Source organism: Ascaphus truei, chromosome 2, assembly GCF_040206685.1.
Source record: "Ascaphus truei isolate aAscTru1 chromosome 2, aAscTru1.hap1, whole genome shotgun sequence".
In the NCBI taxonomy this organism is placed as follows: domain Eukaryota; kingdom Metazoa; phylum Chordata; class Amphibia; order Anura; family Ascaphidae; genus Ascaphus; species Ascaphus truei.
In genome coordinates, this window is record NC_134484.1 from 476036922 (window position 1) to 476056623 (window position 19702).

Below are 19702 nucleotides of genomic sequence, written 5' to 3' on the forward strand. Positions count from 1 at the left end.
TCATATTACAGTCACAGATATAACCTTCCTGCTGCAGTGAGAGTCTCACAGCCCGGGCTGGGGGTGTTACTCCCTCATATTACAGTCACAGATATAACTTTCCTGCTGCAGTGAGTCTCACAGCCCGGGCTGGGGGTGTTACTCCCTCATATTACAGTCACAGATATAACCTTCCTGCTGCAGTGAGACAGTCTCACAGCCCGGGCTGGGGGTGTTACTCCCTCATATTACAGACACAGATATAACCTTCCTGCTGCAGTGAGTCTCACAGCCCGGGCTGGGGGTGTTACTCCCTCATATTACAGTCACAGATATAACCTTCCTGCTGCAGTGAGACAGTCTCACAGCCCGGGCTGGGGGTGTTACTCCCTCATATTACAGTCACAGATATAACCTTCCTGCTGCAGTGAGTCTCACAGCCCGGGCTGGGGGTGTTACTCCCTCATATTACAGTCACAGATATAACCTTCCTGCTGCAGTGAGACAGTCTCACAGCCCGGGCTGGGGGTGTTACTCCCTCATATTACAGTCACAGATATAACCTTCCTGCTGCAGTGAGAGTCTCACAGCCCGGGCTGGGGGTGTTACTCCCTCATATTACACTCTCAGATATAACCTTCCTGCTGTAGTGAGAGTCTCACAGCCCGGGCTGCGGGTGTTACTCCCTCATATTACAGTCACAGATATAAACTTCCTGCTGCAGTGAGAGTCTCACAGCCCAGGCTGGGGGTGTTACTCCCTCATATTACAGTCACAGATATAACCTTCCTGCTGCAGTGAGACAGTCTCACAGCCCGGGCTGGGGGTGTTACTCCCTCATATTACAGTCACAGATATAACCTTCCTGCTGCAGTGAGAGCCTCACAGCCCGGGCTGGGGGTGTTACTCCCTCATATTACAGTCACAGATATAACCTTCCTGCTGCAGTGAGACCGTCTCACAGCCCGGGCTGGGGGTGTTACTCCCTCATATTACAGTCACAGATATAACCTTCCTGCTGCAGTGAGACAGTCTCACAGTCCGGGCTGGGGGTGTTACTCCCTCATATTACAGTCACAGATATAACCTTCCTGCTGCAGTGAGACAGTCTCACAGCCCGGGCTGGGGGTGTTACTCCCTCATATTACAGTCACAGGTATAACCTTCCTGCTGCAGTGAGACAGTCTCACAGCCCGGGCTGCGGGTGTTACTCCCTCATATTACAGTCACAGATATAACCTTCCTGCTGCAGTGAGAGTCTCACAGCCCGGGCTGGGGGTGTTACTCCCTCATATTACAGTCACAGATATAACTTTCCTGCTGCAGTGAGTCTCACAGCCCGGGCTGGGGGTGTTACTCCCTCATATTACAGTCACAGATATAACCTTCCTGCTGCAGTGAGACAGTCTCACAGCCCGGGCTGGGGGTGTTACTCCCTCATATTACAGACACAGATATAACCTTCCTGCTGCAGTGAGTCTCACAGCCCGGGCTGGGGGTGTTACTCCCTCATATTACAGTCACAGATATAACCTTCCTGCTGCAGTGAGACAGTCTCACAGCCCGGGCTGGGGGTGTTACTCCCTCATATTACAGTCACAGATATAACCTTCCTGCTGCAGTGAGAGTCTCACAGTCCGGGCTGGGGGTGTTACTCCCTCATGTTACAGTCACAGATATAACTTTCCTGCTGCAGTGAGTCTCACAGCCCGGGCTGGGGGTGTTACTCCCTCATATTAGTCACAGATATAACCTTCCTGCTGCAGTGAGACAGTCTCACAGCCCGGGCTGGGGGTGTTACTCCCTCATATTACAGTCACAGATATAACCTTCCTGCTGCAGTGAGACAGTCTCACAGCCCGGGCTGGGGGTGTCACTCCCTCATATTACAGTCACAGATATAACCTTCCTGCTGCAGTGAGAGTCTCACAGCCCGGGCTGGGGGTGTTACTCCCTCATATTACAGTCACAGATATAACCTTCCTGCTGCAGTGAGACAGTGTCACAGCCCGGGCTGGGGGTGTTACTCCCTCATATTACAGTCACAGATATAACCTTCCTGCTGCAGTGAGAGTCTCACAGCCCGGGCTGGGGGTGTTACTCCCTCATATTACAGTCACAGATATAACCTTCCTGCTGCAGTGAGACAGTCTCACAGCCCGGGCTGGGGGTGTTACTCCCTCATATTACAGTCACAGATATAACCTTCCTGCTGCAGTGAGACAGTCTCACAGCCCGGGCTGGGGGTGTTACTCCCTCATATTACAGTCACAGATATAACCTTCCTGCTGCAGTGAGACAGTCTCACAGCCCGGGCTGGGGGTGTCACTCCCTCATATTACAGTCACAGATATAACCTTCCTGCTTCAGTGAGAGTCTCACAGCCCGGGCTGGGGGTGTTACTCCCTCATATTACAGTCACAGGTATAACCTTCCTGCTGCAGTGAGAGTCTCACAGCCCGGGCTGGAGGTGTTACTCCCTCATATTACAGTCACAGGTATAACCTTCCTGCTGCAGTGAGACAGTCTCACAGCCCGGGCTGGAGGTGTTACTCCCTCATATTACAGTCACAGGTATAACCTTCCTGCTGCAGGGAGACAGTCTCACAGCCCGGGCTGGGGGTGTTACTCCCTCATATTACAGTCACAGATATAACCTTCCTGCTGCAGTGAGACAGTCTCACAGCCCGGGCTGGGGGTGTTACTCCCTCATATTACAGTCACAGATATAACCTTCCTGCTGCAGTGAGACAGTCTCACAGCCCGGGCTGGGGGTGTTACTCCCTCATATTACAGTCACAGATATAACCTTCCTGCTGCAGTGAGAGTCTCACAGCCCGGGCTGGGGGTGTTACTCCCTCATATTACAGTCACAGGTATAACCTTCCTGCTGCAGTGAGAGTCTCACAGCCCGGGCTGGAGGTGTTACTCCCTCATATTACAGTCACATGTATAACCTTCCTGCTGCAGTGAGACAGTCTCACAGCCCGGGCTGGAGGTGTTACTCCCTCATATTACAGTCACAGGTATAACCTTCCTGCTGCAGGGAGACAGTCTCACAGCCCGGGCTGGGGGTGTTACTCCCTCATATTACAGTCACAGATATAACCTTCCTGCTGCAGTGAGACAGTCTCACAGCCCGGGCTGGGGGTGTTACTCCCTCATATTACAGTCACAGATATAACCTTCCTGCTGCAGTGAGACAGTCTCACAGCCCGGGCTGGAGGTGTTACTCCCTCATATTACAGTCACAGATATAACCTTCCTGCTGCAGTGAGACAGTCTCACAGCCCGGGCTGGGGGTGTTACTCCCTCATATTACAGTCACAGATATAACCTTCCTGCTGCAGTGAGACAGTCTCACAGCCCGGGCTGGGGGTGTTACTCCCTCATATTACAGTCACAGGTATAACCTTCCTGCTGCAGTGAGACAGTCTCACAGCCCGAGCTGGGGGTGTTACTCCCTCATATTAGTCACAGATATAACCTTCCTGCTGCAGTGAGACAGTCTCACAGCCCGGGCTGGGGGTGTTACTCCCTCATATTACAGTCACAGATATAACCTTCCTGCTGCAGTGAGACAGTGTCACAGCCCGGGCTGGGGGTGTTACTCCCTCATATTACAGTCACAGATATAACCTTCCTGCTGCAGTGAGAGTCTCACAGCCCGGGCTGGGGGTGTTACTCCCTCATATTACAGACACAGATATAACCGTCCTGCTGCAGAGAGACAGTCTCTAATATACCCCTAAAAAATGAGAAAGACAATTGAACAGGGACATTTTATTGGAAACATGAATTGTATATTTATTTACTTTTGTTTGACTCATTTATTGTCAGGTTGCATCGGGGCATTCACAGGGCTTTTTAGCACAGTGCAGACAGTATGCTATGTTGATCTTTGCTCATCTCCTGAATGGCATTTCCTTTCTCTGTAAAGATAAAACACAAAGATATTTATCATGTTAACTTATCAGTTTTAATCCTACCATGTCCAAGGATTTAAGACACCATCAATCCTGATGATTTCTATATATTTCACTGAAGACTACCTAGTTTGTACCATACCTAGCCTGAATAAGGGGTTCAAATTAATACAAACAGCACCAATCCACAAAGTAAGTGGATTGTCTTAAAACAAATGACACACTCACTAGAGTATTTTAAGTCACAACAGCTACGTTCTTTTACTCCTCCCCCTGACGAAGTTTGCAAAGACAAATGAAACGTACGTAGAGCTTACGGCGTCACGACGGTGGCATCAATGTAGGAGGCGGTCAGAATCAGCTGCTTCAGCTCCCGGAAGTATCCTGTAACCAGCACTACTACCATACGGTCGTATCACAGCGTTTTTTCAATTCTACATTTAGCGCCCATTTTAGCTTTGTTCTCTAACTACTACAATTATTTGTATATGTCTATTGTAAACCAAATTTATGAGGTGATCGCACTTTACATCTCGATTTGTTACACAGGGTCTCAGCGTGACCCCCATCAGGTCACGTGACACCTATCATTACACGGCCACACGAATTATACATCTAATACTGGCTAATATATGTGCTACAACAGTGCAGGTTTACGATTGCATAAGATGCCATAATTCCGGGTAACCTTGTCACCAACACTAATATGTTATGCTAATCCTCTATTGCTACACTAGGCACTAGCTATAGGACTTCACTATATCTATGTTGTTTCATGCTGTGCTACATTGTAGCATGTGGTAAAAGGGTGTTTACATCAGTTGCATTGTATGCCTTATACTGTTTCCCTAACCACTACACAGCTTTATACAACTAATACTGTGTCCTGTTACACTGAAGTAGTGCTATTCACTTTATGTGGCTTGAACTATGAGGTTAATATTTAGAGCAAGCATTATTAATACCTTGGTGTGCGTTTAGGTAGTACAAACTAAATTAATGAACAGCGCTACCACTAACAGCAGCATTGATCTGATAGTGAGCTACTCAAGATATGTCTATTACTCTATATAACATCTAGAGTGATAGAATAGGAGAAGTGTCTCCTATGCAATGTTCACAGGGAACGTCCATGTATAAATATATCCTTATATCACACTTTGTCTTTCCAGAAAAAACAGCATACTAGAAATCAGACCTCCAAAACTCCACAATGTCCGCAATCAGTGATGTCACTATCAGACCCTTAATAGCCACTCTGTGTGGACTCCCACTAACCTTTAAAATAGGTATATCTTGTATGGGTGTCACAGGCTAAGGGTACAATGATGTGGTGAAACTGAATAAACTGAATCGCAAAGAAAAGGAATAGACTCACATGGATGATTTGCTTGAGGTCCAGGTGCTGTTAGGCGTGCTCCTACCGAAGGAGTTCAAGATGCAGGAAGTCGTGGATGGCGGTGCAACTGCCTTTGAAAAAATGTGGGACCGAAGATTGCAGGGTACTGGGTACAAAAGTTTATTGGCACATAAAAAACAGCACAGCAAGCACTCTTGACGCGTTTCAGCAGCAAGAGTACTCTTTGACAAAGGCCCATGCGGCTGAAACGCGTCAGAGTGCTTGCTGTGCTGTTTTTTATGTGCCAATAAACTTTTGTACCCAGTACCCTGCAATCTTCGGTCCCACGTTTTTTCAAAGGCAGTTGCACCGCCATCCACGACTTCCTGCATATATAACATCTAGACCTAAGTGGTTCTTCTCACTATTGAAGTATTACAAACAGAGTGATACTGCTTAAGATAATATTTTGAGTTAGCACTATAGCATAGACTGGACTATTTATCCAGCATCGCTATACCTATCACTAACACCGTCTGCCTGGGGACTTTTAACCATTTCTATGTATATATTTTTAAACGTTGTTGTTGTTGTGAATTATTGAAATAACATTTTGTTATTTTAGTGTATTAGTGAGCACAATACTCACCTGATGTGTCGATTTGAGGAGATCCATTTACTCCTATAGTAGGTTATTGTATACCCCAACCACTACGGTTATTTACATCATACTTTGAGTGCAGATATTGGGGTTTTATATAAATGCACCTATGTCAATGTCTACGTTAAGACCCCGGGGTGCTAACATTTTTAATCTAAAAATCCAGAAAGTTTCTTTCTGGGCCAGCTTAGTCATTCTGTCTCCGCCTCGCCAATTAGCGGGGACCTGTTCTATGGCCCTAAGAGAGACCGAAAGAATCGCTATTGTTTCCAACGCAAAATAATTAGATACACTGTGTGTCATCAATTTCCTCCTAATGTTGCCCATGTGCTCCAGTATGCGGACCTTCAGTGGTCTGCTGGTACATCCCACATACTGGAGACCACATGGAAAACACAGCAGTTATACGACAAATTCAGAACGGCACTTCATAAAATGAGTAGTTTCAAAAACCTCATCCGTCACTGTTGACGTGAAGTTTGTTTTTTCATTGGAACCCTGTTTGCAGGCCGTACACATATGACATTTAAAAAATCCTTTGGGTTTTCATAGCCTATTCTGGTCTTTTTGTTGGCCCCTTGACTTAAAACAGACTTGGTTTCAATTTATTTTTGACATTATCTGCTCGCTTAAAAATCACTCTTGGCTGATCTGGAAGATGTTCTTTTAAAATGGGGTCACTCAGAAGAAGATGCCAGTGCTTTTTGAGTATGGCCTGTATCTTACCATGATCCTGAATAAACTTAGTAATAAAGGGAACCTCATAGTCACTCGTTGGATGCTTAGCTTTTGTTTTTAGTATATCTTCCCTCTTTAGTAAACATTGCCGTTTCCAATGTTCCCTTTTCGTACTTCCTATTTAAAAACCTGTTTTTTAAAAGAACTGACTGTTCTTTAAAAATAAGACCGTCTGTACAGTCCCGTCTCACTCTCCTGAATTGGCTAGGTGGTATGTTCCCCAGCCATCTTTGGTGATGGCAACTGTTCTTTAGCAGGTAATTGTTGCAATCTACCTGCTTAAAGAACGTTTTGATTTTTATCTGGTTGTTTTCTATATAGATCGTGAGATCAAGGAAATCTATAGACGTATTACTTTTTTGGGATGTGAATACAAGATTAATATTATTCTTGTTAATATATTCTAGGAAGAGCTCAAGATTATCCTTGCTCCCCTGCCAAATAAAGAATATATCGTCAATGTACCTACGCCATAGGATCAGGTCTGAGCCGAATACATGGGTTGACCAGATATGGTCTTGTTCCCAAGCATCCATGAATAAATTCACGTAGCTCGGCTCAAACCAAGTCCCATGACGGTACAACACATTTGAAGAAAATAATCACCATCAAAGTTAAAAACATTATGCTCTAAAGTAAATGATATACTATCAAATATAAAAATCCTCTGTTCCTCTTGAACGTCTACATCTTCACTTAAAATTCTTTTAATAGCATCTATACCGTTGCTGTGATTAATGGCTTTGTACAGCGATGTAACATCACACGTACACATTAAAAATCCTAGCTGTGAGGGAACTGGGCTAATGGAGGGAACTGGGCTAATGGAGGGAGCTGGGCTAACGGTCGCACATCACCTTAGCTCCGCATAAATCCGGAGAATAACGGAATAAAAACTGAGAGAAATTAATTATAAAAACAAAGAAAAACACAGAGGCAGACAGCACAGACTCCGGTGACCCCCCCCCACAGACCAGACAGTGGGAGATTGGGGAACAAAAAGCGACCTAAACTGCGGGCCAAGGGAGAAGGCTCCTTCCCCGACGGAACCGCGAGCATGCTAAGATGGCCGCCGGCCCCGTGCGCCTACAATAAAAGAAAAATATAAAGCAGCATTACCCGGAGGACCATCTACCTGGCAAAGATCAGATCAGGCCGAGTGCGGGTCAGTCACGGTGAACATTGGGACCCCCAGGGGGTGCTCAGAAGCTCATCGCCACAGGTCACCACAACCGTGAGGTTAGACGGAGGCAGCACTTTCATCCTTGCTACGGGCTCCCTCCTTCCTCCCCCTGGTGCGTTGCGCAAATAAAGAAATAACTTTCCCCTGCGTGACGCACTGTTGGGGCTTGCGGGGGACTCCCCTTGTCTTGCCTGGTTTGAGCCCTGACATGACAGCCGCGAGAGGATCGGGAGGGAACGCTCCCCCTGTTCCTTAGGAGCCGAGGCATGGTGGCAATCTTCCTCTCCCTGGGGTCCCACAGGGCAGGGGGGTCAACGGAGATCGAGTCCTCCCTCAGGATCTAAGCCCTCCACAGAGCTGGGGGATCGTGGCAAAGTCCCCGGGTGGTCAAAATTTGTCTTCTGCGAGTGGGAGTAACGTGGGGGCAACGTGGGGGCTCCGATCGGGGTCTGGACCGGCCGGGTGCCACAACAAGATGGCCACCGTGTTCCTGTGAGTGAGGGAGGTGTGGAGGAGCGGGGAGAGGCAGCGTGCCAGTCATACCTGTGGGACTGCCAGAGTGATCTGCTCTCTCCCCCGAGGTAGTCAGAGTTCACAGTCGAGCCGTGGGATCCCCGTGGAGGCGCACAGGCTGAAAGATACAGCTACACGAGGAAAGCGATGTAAGGAGTCTAATCCTTGAGATCAATCCTCAATTAAAGGAACAGGCACTGACTTAAAGACACTTCCATATCCTCATCTGATGTGGGGCCAACTTCACAGGTGCCCCACATTTAAAGCAACAGTGTCACTAATAATAAAAAAAATATTGATCTTGGACTCTCTGAAACAAATTTCCCACAAACATTAATATTGGCACTGGAGGTGACCTGCTGGGGGGGCGGACGCGCTCTGCTTTTGCTCCGCTGAACAGATCCAAAATAAATTGCATAAGTTAAAGAACTACAAGTACAAAAAGCAAAACAATAAGCCGTACAAGCGTACTGTATGGTGTCCGCCACCTATTGAGGGCATGTGGAGAGGGGGCGCGGATACCATGCAGGGTCGTGCAGGCATGACCTGAGGCTGCTTTGCTCACATGGGACTCAAGTGTGTGTATCAGTATGTGTGTGTGTGTACCAGTATGTGTGTGTGTGTGTGTGTACCAGTATGTGTGTGTGTGTGTGTGTGTGTGTGTACCAGTGTGTGTGTGTGTGTGTGTGTACCAGTGTGTGTGTGTGTGTGTGTGTGTACCAGTGTGTGTGTGTACCAGTGTGTGTGTGTGTGTGTGTGTGTGTGTTTGTGTACGTACCAGTGTGTGTACGTACCAGTGTGTGTACGTACCACTGTGTGTGTATCTGTGTGTCCCCCCATCTCCCTCCCGTCTCCCCCCCTCTCCCTCCTGTCTCCCTCCCCTTCCCCCCCTCTCCCTCCCCCCTCTCCTTCTCTCCCGCTCTCTCTGTCTCTCTCACCCTCTCTGTCTGTCTCTCTCTCACCCTCTCTGTCTGTCTCTCTCTCACCCTCTCTCTGTGTCTCTCTCTCACCCTCTCTCTGTGTCTCTCTCTCACCCTCTCTGTGTCTCTCTCTCACCCTCTCTGTGTCTCTCTCACCCTCTCTGTGTCTCTCTCACCCTCTCTGTGTCTCTCTCACCCTCTCTCTGTGTCTCTCTCTCACCCTCTCTCTTTCTCTCACCCTCTCTCTTTCTCTCTCACCCTCTCTCTGTCTGTCTCTCACCCTCTCTCTGTGTCTCTCTCTCACCCCCTCTCTGTCTGTCTCTCTCTCACCCTCTCTCTTTCTCTCACCCTCTCTCTTTCTCTCTCACCCTCTCTCTGTGTCTCTCTCTCACCCTCTCTCACCCTCTCTCTGTCTGTCTCTCTCTCACCCTCTCTCTTACCCTCTCTCTCTCTCACACCCTCTCTCTCTCACCCTCTCTCTCTCTCACCCTCTCTCTCACCCTCTCTCTCTGTCTCTCTCACCCCCTCTCTCTCTCACCCTCTCTCTCTGTCTCTCTCACCCTCTCTCTCTGTCTCTCTCACCCTCTCTCTATGTCTCTCTCACCCTCTCTCTTACCCTCACACCCTCTCTCTCTCTCTCACCCTCTCTCTGTCTCACCCTCTCTCTGTCTCTCTCACCCTCTCTCTCTGTCTCTCTCACCCTCTCTCTCTGTCTCTCTCACCCTCTCTCTCTGTCTCTCTCACCCTCTCTCTCTGTCTCTCTCACCCTCTCTCTCTGTCTCTCTCACCCTCTCTCTCTCTCTCTCTCTCTCACCCTCTCTCTCTCACCCTCTCTCTCTCACCATCTCTCTCTCACCATCTCTCTCTCTCTCTCACCCTCTCGCTCTGTCTCTCTCACCCTCTCTCTCAGATGTTTGTGAGTGTATTGTTGATTTTCTATGTGTGTTTTTAACCAAGTAAAACTTTATTTGCACCAGGAAGTGTGCACTTTCTTCTCTTTTTATCCTTTGCAGATTTATCTCCAGCAACACTACAAAGATGCAGGAAACTCAAGTCGGTCACGGAAACCTTGCGTGAACACAAAGTGAAGTACAAATGGGGTTTTCCTTTCCGTCTTCTTATGCTCAAAAATGGTCAACAACATGCCATAAAAGAAATGGCAGAGGCACACAAGCTGATGAAGAAACTGGGTATCCAGACTACAACATTTCAGCAACCCTCTAACGAACTTGAGGAAGAGGGAATGAAGCAAGTGCCCTGGTCAACAATAGGCCCAAGAAATAAAAGCCCAAGATCGGACGCTCGTCCAAAACAAGCAAGACTTTGAGGTTGCTGTAATGAATATGATCATCCCGCTGGATGTATCAACAGATGTAACTACCGGAGATGATCTGGAACATTGCTCAAGATGAATGAGACATGTAGATACATGGACTGCTGCAAGGTTAAGCAGGTTTTACAGTTGCACTATTTTGCAGGTTTAATGCTTAATAGTCTATACCTGGAATGTTGGGTAATGTTTTGGGTAGATATAAAACTAGGTGGTGTAGATGAGTGTGGAAACGCAGTAAGTATACTAAAATAAACCACGTAGATCTGCATCATAGATATATAAGTTAATAAGAAGATTGTATGTTGGGTGGGCCCCCTGGGTAGCGTGAGCATCACGTTATTGTGTTGCGCCCCCCCCTCAATTTTGTTCCAATTTATATAGCTCATTGCTATATAAATATATGCTACTGCCGCTGGCCAACAGATATGGTGCCTGCACACCCAGGCACCCCCGGATTTCCGTGTGCCCATTGGGTGGATAATGTTTGTTATATTTCTTGTCATACGTTCTGTTTTTTCCCCATGTGTTCCCTCACCCTATCCACTTGAAGTATATCTCGGCGTCTGTCCTGATGACTGCTTGCGCTCCGGGGATCCTCTCCACTCTAGCACTAGGGCAAGGTACCAGGGTTCGGCTGTCTCCGATACCAATGACACTTTCAGGTAAAAATGTATACATATAACTAAAACAAACACTATGGTGGCGTTAAAATTCATCTCCCACAATGTAAAGGGCTTCAAAAGCCCGAATAAACGTAAACTTGCCTTCACCAACTACAAAACAGAGGACGCTGATGTGCTATTCCTCCAGGAGACACATTTCAGCAGGACCTCATGCCCAAAATGTTTCCACAAACACTACACTCAGATATTCCTATCGTCAGCATTCACCAAAAAAGGGGGAGTAGCAATTATATTAAACTCACAGATATCCTTTCAGCTGGAGACACTTAAGAAGGATAAGGAGGACAGGTTTCTCTGCCTGGTAGGTATGCTGGCGGGAGTACAAGTTACCTTAATCAATATCTACGCCCCAAGCGTGTCGCGGTCCTCCTTCTACAAAAATATATTTAACATAACAAGCAAGGTGGCGAAGGGTATTATCATCTTAGGCTGAGATTTTAATACAGTTATGGACAGCGGACGAGATAGATCGGAACCCGCACAATTGGGGACAGGTCAACGAAATTACGCAGAAATGAAAATCATTAGAGATTTTATGAGGGAACACCAACTAGTCGATGTTTGGAGATCACTTAACCCTCTCAAAAACGACTATACTTTCTATTCAGCCCCTCACTTCTCTTCAGGAGGACTTGGAGAGACTGGAAACGTGGGCAGGTAAATGGCAGATGAGGTTTAATACAGATAAATGTAAGGTTCTGTATTTGGGATGCAAGAATAAAAAGGCAAATTACAAATTAAATGGAGATAAATTGAGGGAATCCTTGATGGAGAAGGATTTAGGAGTGCTTGTAGACAACAGGCTTAGCAATAGGGCCCAAAGTCATGCAGTAGCTGCAAAGGCAAACAAGATCTTATCTTGCATAAAACGGGCAATAGATGAAAGGGAAGTAAACATAATTATGCCCATTTACAAAGCATTAATAAGACCACACCTTGAATATGGAGTACAATTTTGGACACCAATCCTAAGAAAAGACATTATGGAACTAGAGAGAGTGCAGAGAAGAGCCACCAAATTAATAAAGGGGATGGACAATCTAACTTATGTGGAGAGGCTAGCTAAATTAGATTTATTTACATTAGAAAAGAGGCATCTAAGAGGGGATATGATAACTATATACAAATATATTCGGGGACAGTACAAAGAGCTTTCAAAAGAACTATTCATCTCACGGGCAGTACAAAGGACTCAGGGGCATCCCTTAAGGTTGGAGGAAAGGAGATTTCACAAGCAACAAAAGGAAAGGGTTCTTTAAAGTAAGGGCAGTTAAAATGTGGAATTCATTACCCATGGAGGCTGTGATGGCAGATACAATATATTTGTTAAAAAAAAAATGGTTGCACATCTTTTAAGGAAAGTTATACAGGGATATACCAAATAAGTATACATGGGAAGGATGTTGATCCAGGGATTAATCAGATTGTCAATTCTTGGTGTCAGGAAAATTTTTATTTTCCCCAAAATGAGATATCATTGGAGGATATGACTCTGGGTTTTTTTGTTTGCCTTCCTCTGGATCAATAAGTAGTATAGATATAGGATAAAGTATCTATTGTCTAAATTTAGCATAGGTTGAACTTGATGGACGTACGTCTTTTTTCAACCTCATCTACTATGTTATACATATTCACGAATTGACTTTTTCTTAATAGATGCAAGACTTATCACAAAAAGTGCAGGCAAACATTGACAGTATTACGTGGTCAGACCATGCAATTGTCAATATTATCAGTGGTCGACAAATCACCAAAAAATCTACTCGCCGAACAAAAAAATCTACTCGCCACCTAGTACCACACGTGTGCTGCTTGGGCCAATAGGAGCTCGCCACGATGTTAAATCCACTCGCCCGGGGCGTGCAAATGTATAGGTTTGTCGAACACTGAATATTATCATACCGAGGCTGTATCCTGTAGGGGGCCTAGACAATGGAGTTTGAACGAATTACTGCTCTGTGCACCACTATTAGTGACAGAAATTGGGGGAGAACTTAGATTTTTCTTTGATACCAATTACACAGATGACTTACCATTCACAACAATATGGGAGGCGCATAAAGCCTTTATTAGGGGCACCTTTATCATGATTGCCTCGCGCAGAAAGAAAGCTAGACTTGGCAAATAAGCTCCCTGAGCTAGGGGTGGCGCAAAAAGCCAACAGCACCGCAGAGGTGATGGCTAAGATTATCCAGACCCGAGGGGAGCTAAACTTATGCCTTTCCGTTTAAACAGAACAGGGTCTACGCTGGACCTCTCAAAAATATTATGAAACAGGCAATAAGACCCACACTATGCTTGCCAGGCGTCTCAAAAATATATCTGTGGCGCAAAATATACACAATACGCCTAGCTGATGGAACATTGACCCAAGACCCACAGCAGATAATGAAACAGTTCCACAGCTTCTACCAAAAATGATATGATGGGAAAAAGCTGGACCACCGTGTAAATGATACAAACAAAATCCACAGGTATCTAGAGGCCTGCCAAATTCCCCAAACTCAAGCCACACCACAGAACAGAGCTTAATGAGCCAATTTCCACAAAAGAGGTGATCGAGACCATTATTGAGCTGAAAGTATCAAAAGCCCCAGGCCCGGACAGCTTTTCCGGGGCCGACTATAAGAAATGCTCGAATATTTTTATCCCATATTTAGTGACAATGTTCAAAACATTTCTAAAGGGTGAACTAGTCCCTCAGACGATGGCTACAGCTAACATTGTATTAATATATAAAAAAGATAAAGACCACACAAGTTGCACCAGCTATCGCCCTATTTCACTCAAACACAGACATAAAAATATATGCAAAAATTCTAGCTAACCGCTTACAAAAATATATGAACTACCTGGTCTACCACGATCAAGTGTCAGAATGCTACTTCATACATTTAGAGGACCAACTTCTTTCACCTGTCTTTTTGAAGTCGGGTCTCATGCTGCTCTGTGGTCTCTGCCGCCCTTGATGTTCTGACTCTTTCCCTCCCTTTTTGAAGTCGGGTCTCATGTTGCTCTGTGGTCTCTGCCGCCCTTGATGTTCTGGCTCTTTCCCTCTGTTTTTGAAGTCGGGTCTCATGTTGCTCTGTGGTCTCTGCCGCCCTTGATGTTCTGGCTCTTTGCCTGTTTTTTCGAAGTCGGGTCTCGCGCTTCTCTGTGGTCTCTGCCGCCCTTGATTTTCTGGCTTCTTCCCTATTCTTTTGAAGTCGGGTGTCCTGCTGGTCTGTGGACTTTGTCGCCCTTGATGTTCTGGCTCTTTCCCTATCTTTTTGAAGTCGGGTCTCATACTGCTCGGTTGTCTCTGCCGCCCGTGGTCTTATGGTTCTTTCCCTCTTCTTTTGAAATGGGGACACATACTGCTCTGTGGTGTCTGTCGTCCTTGATGTACTGGCTGTTTCCGTGTCTTTTTGAAGTCGGGTCTGATGCTGTTTGGTTGTCTCACTGGCTCGCAGTAATTTTGATGTCTTTGCTTTCGGATGAACTTGTCCAATGTGTTTCCGTTTTTTTGGAAGCACTTTTAATCCACCAGACTTGATTAAAAATGCACCACAACTATAATGAGCAGAGTGAATAAAAAAAACTATTAAAAATGCAACAGACTGAATCACCAAGCACTACTACAAAATACTCCACACTGAATCTGAAAGCACTATTTACATTTTCAACAGAGGCTCTAATAACACTTTAGCAGTACAGTATTCGTAAGAGAGTAACAGAAATGCCTGTTGCACCTGTTTATATAGCAACAATTTTGAAACTTCTGAAATGATACCTGCCTTCACCTTTGCCTCTCAGGTCCATTCGCCTCCCATATGCATCGCCTTCGCCTCCTATACGCCTCGCCTTTGCCGTGTGTGTATGTGTGTTTATGTATATATACATGTGTCGAGGCAATTGTTCTGAGAAAAGCTTTTCCCACACACTGTACATGGGAATGGTTTCTCCCCTGTGTGAACACGCTCATGGTCGAGGAGGGTATTTTTCTGAGAAAAGCTTTTACCACAGACTGTACATGGGAATGCTTTCTTTCCTGTATGAATCTTCTGGTGATTAAGGAGAATCCTTTTACTACTTAATTGTTTCCCACACACTGTACAAGTAAAAAGATTCTCCACGGTCTGAATCTTTTGGTGTGAAAGGAGTTTGCTCTTCAGTGAGAAACTGCTCTCACCATCTGTACATGTAAAGGTTTACTCTCTTGTGTGGACACAAAGGTGTGTGAGCAGGTCCCTGTCCAGTGAGAAGCTTTTGCCACAATGACAACAGAGAAAAGGCTGAGCACTGCGGCTTCTTCTTAAATCTCTTGCATACCTTTTCCTGGATCCATAATTAGAGTTAGTCTCCGCTATATGGTAAACAGGGTCTGTAAATTCACGATCACGTGGCACTGGTTCCTTGTACATGTAGCCAGGTACCCCCTCTAGGCTGTTACCCCCCCCCCCCTTTTTCTGTACTCAGCTCCGCGTGGTCGGGAGAGATGCGGCCGGTGGTGTGTGTACGCGCCTTTAGGAGCTCCGTGGGAGGGGGCATGCTGTGTGGCGGATGCAGGCGCGCGTCAGTACGGCGATCGCTTCGCCGGAGGCTCCGGCGGTTGCTGGTAGGGTGCGCCATCTTGTGAACACTGGCACATGCACAAATGAGTGGTGGCGGCCATTACATGTCACGCATGCGCAGTGAGAGCGCTCGCGAAGCAGGGCCAATGGGAAAAGGCTCTTGGCAGGGACTACAAGTCCCATGAGCCGTAGGAGCGCACCTCCTGACGCCAGGGAGCCAATAGGGCTGGAGAGATCCCTGGAAGCAGGATAAGGATGTGAGTCACAGAGAGCATGCAGGCAGAGTGTGACAAAAAGGGTAGGGGACAGAGGGTTAGTGCAGAGAGGCAAGTACCCTCTGCACTAGGCCAGCAAAACCCCCCTAGGCTCCAGATAGAACCCAGGTCACTGTACTAGTTTGTGGCTGCTATAGGGACATGCCCTAGCATAGGGAATGGATCCCCTTAGCATTTAATATAGTTAGGGACACAGCGGACGCTGAAATCCCTGAGGAGAGGTCTGGGACCAGACCTCACCAAAGAGAACCAGAGTGACAGTACTGTATCCGGGTGGGATCACCCCTGATGACGTCGTGGAGGAAAGTGGATCCTTTGTGAAGTGTCAATGGACCGGGTACTGGCGCGCCCGGCAGGTGTAGTCATCAAGTGCACCAACAAAACCGGTACAAACACAGGTGCTGACCACGCCTATAAGGGTGGGTTCTTTGGGGACACTGGGTTAAGTGACCACGGGACTATGCGTTATTGTGGATACGGTGTGGGAATCCCTTTGGGGAGAAAGGCCCTGTTGGGCACGGGGCAGTTGTGAACATACTACTTTAGTATAGAGGGAGAGTTATCCTATTCAAATCCTACATATTGGTACAATAAAGGTTCTGCTGTTTTATTACTGTGTGGTGTGTTTATATTGTGTCCTGTGAGGGGCTGCTTCAACGCTGCTGGGATCCCTAACAGGTGGAGGCGCTGCACCAGAGTAAGTACATCCCCAGGCTCTCTGTGGCAGAGGCTAAGGCTCCTGGAGCCGACAAAATAAAAATATATATAAATCCAACCAAATGTAAAGTCCAATACGAATGGCAGGCAGTCCTGAGGGGGATCTTCAATGAAGCCTCATAGAAGGACACACAAACATGCAAAACAAAAACAAAAAAAGACAAGAGAAAAAGATCATAGTGCAACTCAAATAACAAAACAGAAGTCTAAAAACAAAACACTGAAAAGATTGGCAAAAGGATAAATTACAAATTTAATGCAATTAAATAAAATATAAATAAGACAACAAACACATGTACACGTGTGTGTGTGTGTGTGTGTGTGTGTGTGTGTGTGTGTGTGTGTGTGTGTGTGTGTGTGTGTGTGTATATATATATATATATATATATATATATATATATTTTAATACCGTATTTCCTCGATTGTAAGACGCTGGTTTTTTCCCTTTTTCACGTGGCTGAAATAGGTCTGCGTCTTACAATCGATGTACTGGGGGAAAAAAAAAAACAGCCAGGGGGCGCTGCTGGAGATGCCTGCCGGGTTTTCTGTGTGCAGCAAAAATGTCTGAGATTAAGGGCCCCCTCCTCCCTCTCGTGCAGAGAGATATGCTGCAGATGCCGGCCGGGTCTTAGCATAACAGCATAGTTGCGATCACAGCCCCACTCCCCTCTTTGCAGAGAGATCATGGCCGCCCCCTCCATGAGGTGCAGAGAGTTCAGTGGAGATCCCACGGACAGGGGCATGTCTTCGCAGCAGCGCACCTCCCCCCTGTCAAATCTCTGTGTGAGCTGCACGTGCAGAAGGAGATCTCTGTGTGTATCTCTGTGTATATCTCTGTGTGTGTATATCTCTGTGTGTCCTTCCATTCTCTCTCTCCCCATCCTTCCTATCTCTCTCCCCCCCTTCCCTCCTATATCTGTCCCCCCTTCCCTCCTATCTCTATCCCCCCCTTCCCTCCTCTACCCCCCTCTCCCCCTTCCCTCCCATCCCTCTCCCCCCTTCCCTCCCATCCCTCTCCCCTCCCTTTCCTCTCCCCTTCCATCCCTCCCCCCTTCCCTCCCATCCCCCCTTCCCTCCCATCCCTCCCCCCCTTCCCTCCCATCCCATATAATAAACAACAATATGTATAAAGATACAAAGAACACACACATACTAGTAGAACCCCTTGTTTCAATATATTATATTCTGTTGTAAGGCAGTATCAATTCTTTTTTATTAGAGTAATCTGATTGTATATACTGTAATGAGAATATGTGTCAGTTAATCAAATAGCTACCTGTGTTCTTTGTATCTTTATACATATTGTTGTTTATTATATCCAAAACAATATACTAAATTGATAGACGTACGAGTTGCAACATTTACTGTATGTTCATATAATGTGGAAAATGTGATGTGGTGTAAATGAAACGTCATTTTATTTAATTAATAACACATATTAATAGTAATTATGGCTATAAATTAGTCTATAGTCTATATGGACTATTTTAGTCATTATAGTATTCACTTCAAATAGTGCACATATAAAGTCTCGTCCAAAAGCAGAATTCTCTGTGACTCCAAGTGCATTAGTCAAAGCAATAGAATATTTTATCCTCTCCCTTTACGATGCATTTATAATAGTGTCAGCTGCTAATTAGTAAAGCAGTACCTCCTTTAACTGACCTCTAAGTAAACTATCTCCTGCCAATGATTATCAATAGGCAGTACTTCCTCCAACTGACCTTGATGATGATGTTTCATAGGATGTTATAACTTGTTAAACAGATCTTCATGCTGTCATGTTTCGAATTATGGTCTGATTGCATATATTTGTATAATTCAAAGCGCTATGGTGATTAAAGTAATTGTTTTAACTAATTAATTAATGTGGAGCAGAATAGGGTATATATAGGCATCCATTAACTCCTACATCCACAAACTCCTGACGAAGCCATATGCAGATCTCAAGGGCTGGGCGAAACGCGTAGAGTGGTGTTTTGGACCAGTGGGCGATCCGTAGTTTCCCTGTCCTCAGAGCCGTGACATCACACGCAGAGAAGGAAGCTCAGAGAGAAGCTGCGATTCCAAAGTGCAGGCGAAGGAGCTCCGGATTACCAAGGGGAGGCGGTGAGAGCTGCGGTGACCTCAGTATATACACATTTATTGTGTCAAACGCTTGATTGTTTTTAGCACATTGTAAGTGCACATTTTATATACCTATTTTTATAAAGTTTTGTATACATCAGATCGCGCTATGTTTTGCTGTCTTTCTCTCTCATATATACCTTAACCATGCTGACGAGACGAGCCTAGAGGGAGTTCCACACATCAGGCACATCTACTGGGTAGCAGCCCTATCTGCAAAATGCATTTTTATCATTGACATCTTGTGAGTAGGCTTACCATCAGTGCCAAGATTGCATCTCATCATATATCTCTTTACCAATACATCTGCACTTAAATTTTGTATTATTTCTTGTTATGTTTCCCATATGTGCTCCTCCTGGATTGTCTCATATTATAAACAGGTCATCAATGTATCTGTAGTATTTGTAGGAGCATGTAGTTAGGAATCTTTGTTCAAGATTTGCCATGAAAAGATTAGCATATTGCGGTGCCATCTTGCTGTCCCCATTAATTGTAGGTACATTTCCTTGTTGAAGCTGAAGTAGTTGTGTGTGAGGATGTATTCTATCAGTTTGGTAATTACATCAGCGCTCTATTTCTGATCCAGGGGAGATGTTGTAAGGAAATGCAGGCATGCCTCAATACCATCCTTGTGGGGGATGTTGCTGTAAAGGGATTCTACATCCATGGTAAATAGCAGTGTGTTGCATGGTAGTTTGTTGATGTTGTTAAGATTATTGAGAAAAACCGTGGTATCTTGTATGAAGCTGTTG

The 19702-nt window shown here is 45.8% G+C and overlaps 1 protein-coding gene across 1 annotated transcript in view; it reads right to left on the reverse strand.

Moving 5' to 3' along the window:
* Positions 1 to 19702, reverse strand: part of LOC142488299 (uncharacterized) — a 213635-nt gene that overhangs the window by 49914 nt on the left and 144019 nt on the right. The window lies entirely within an intron of this gene.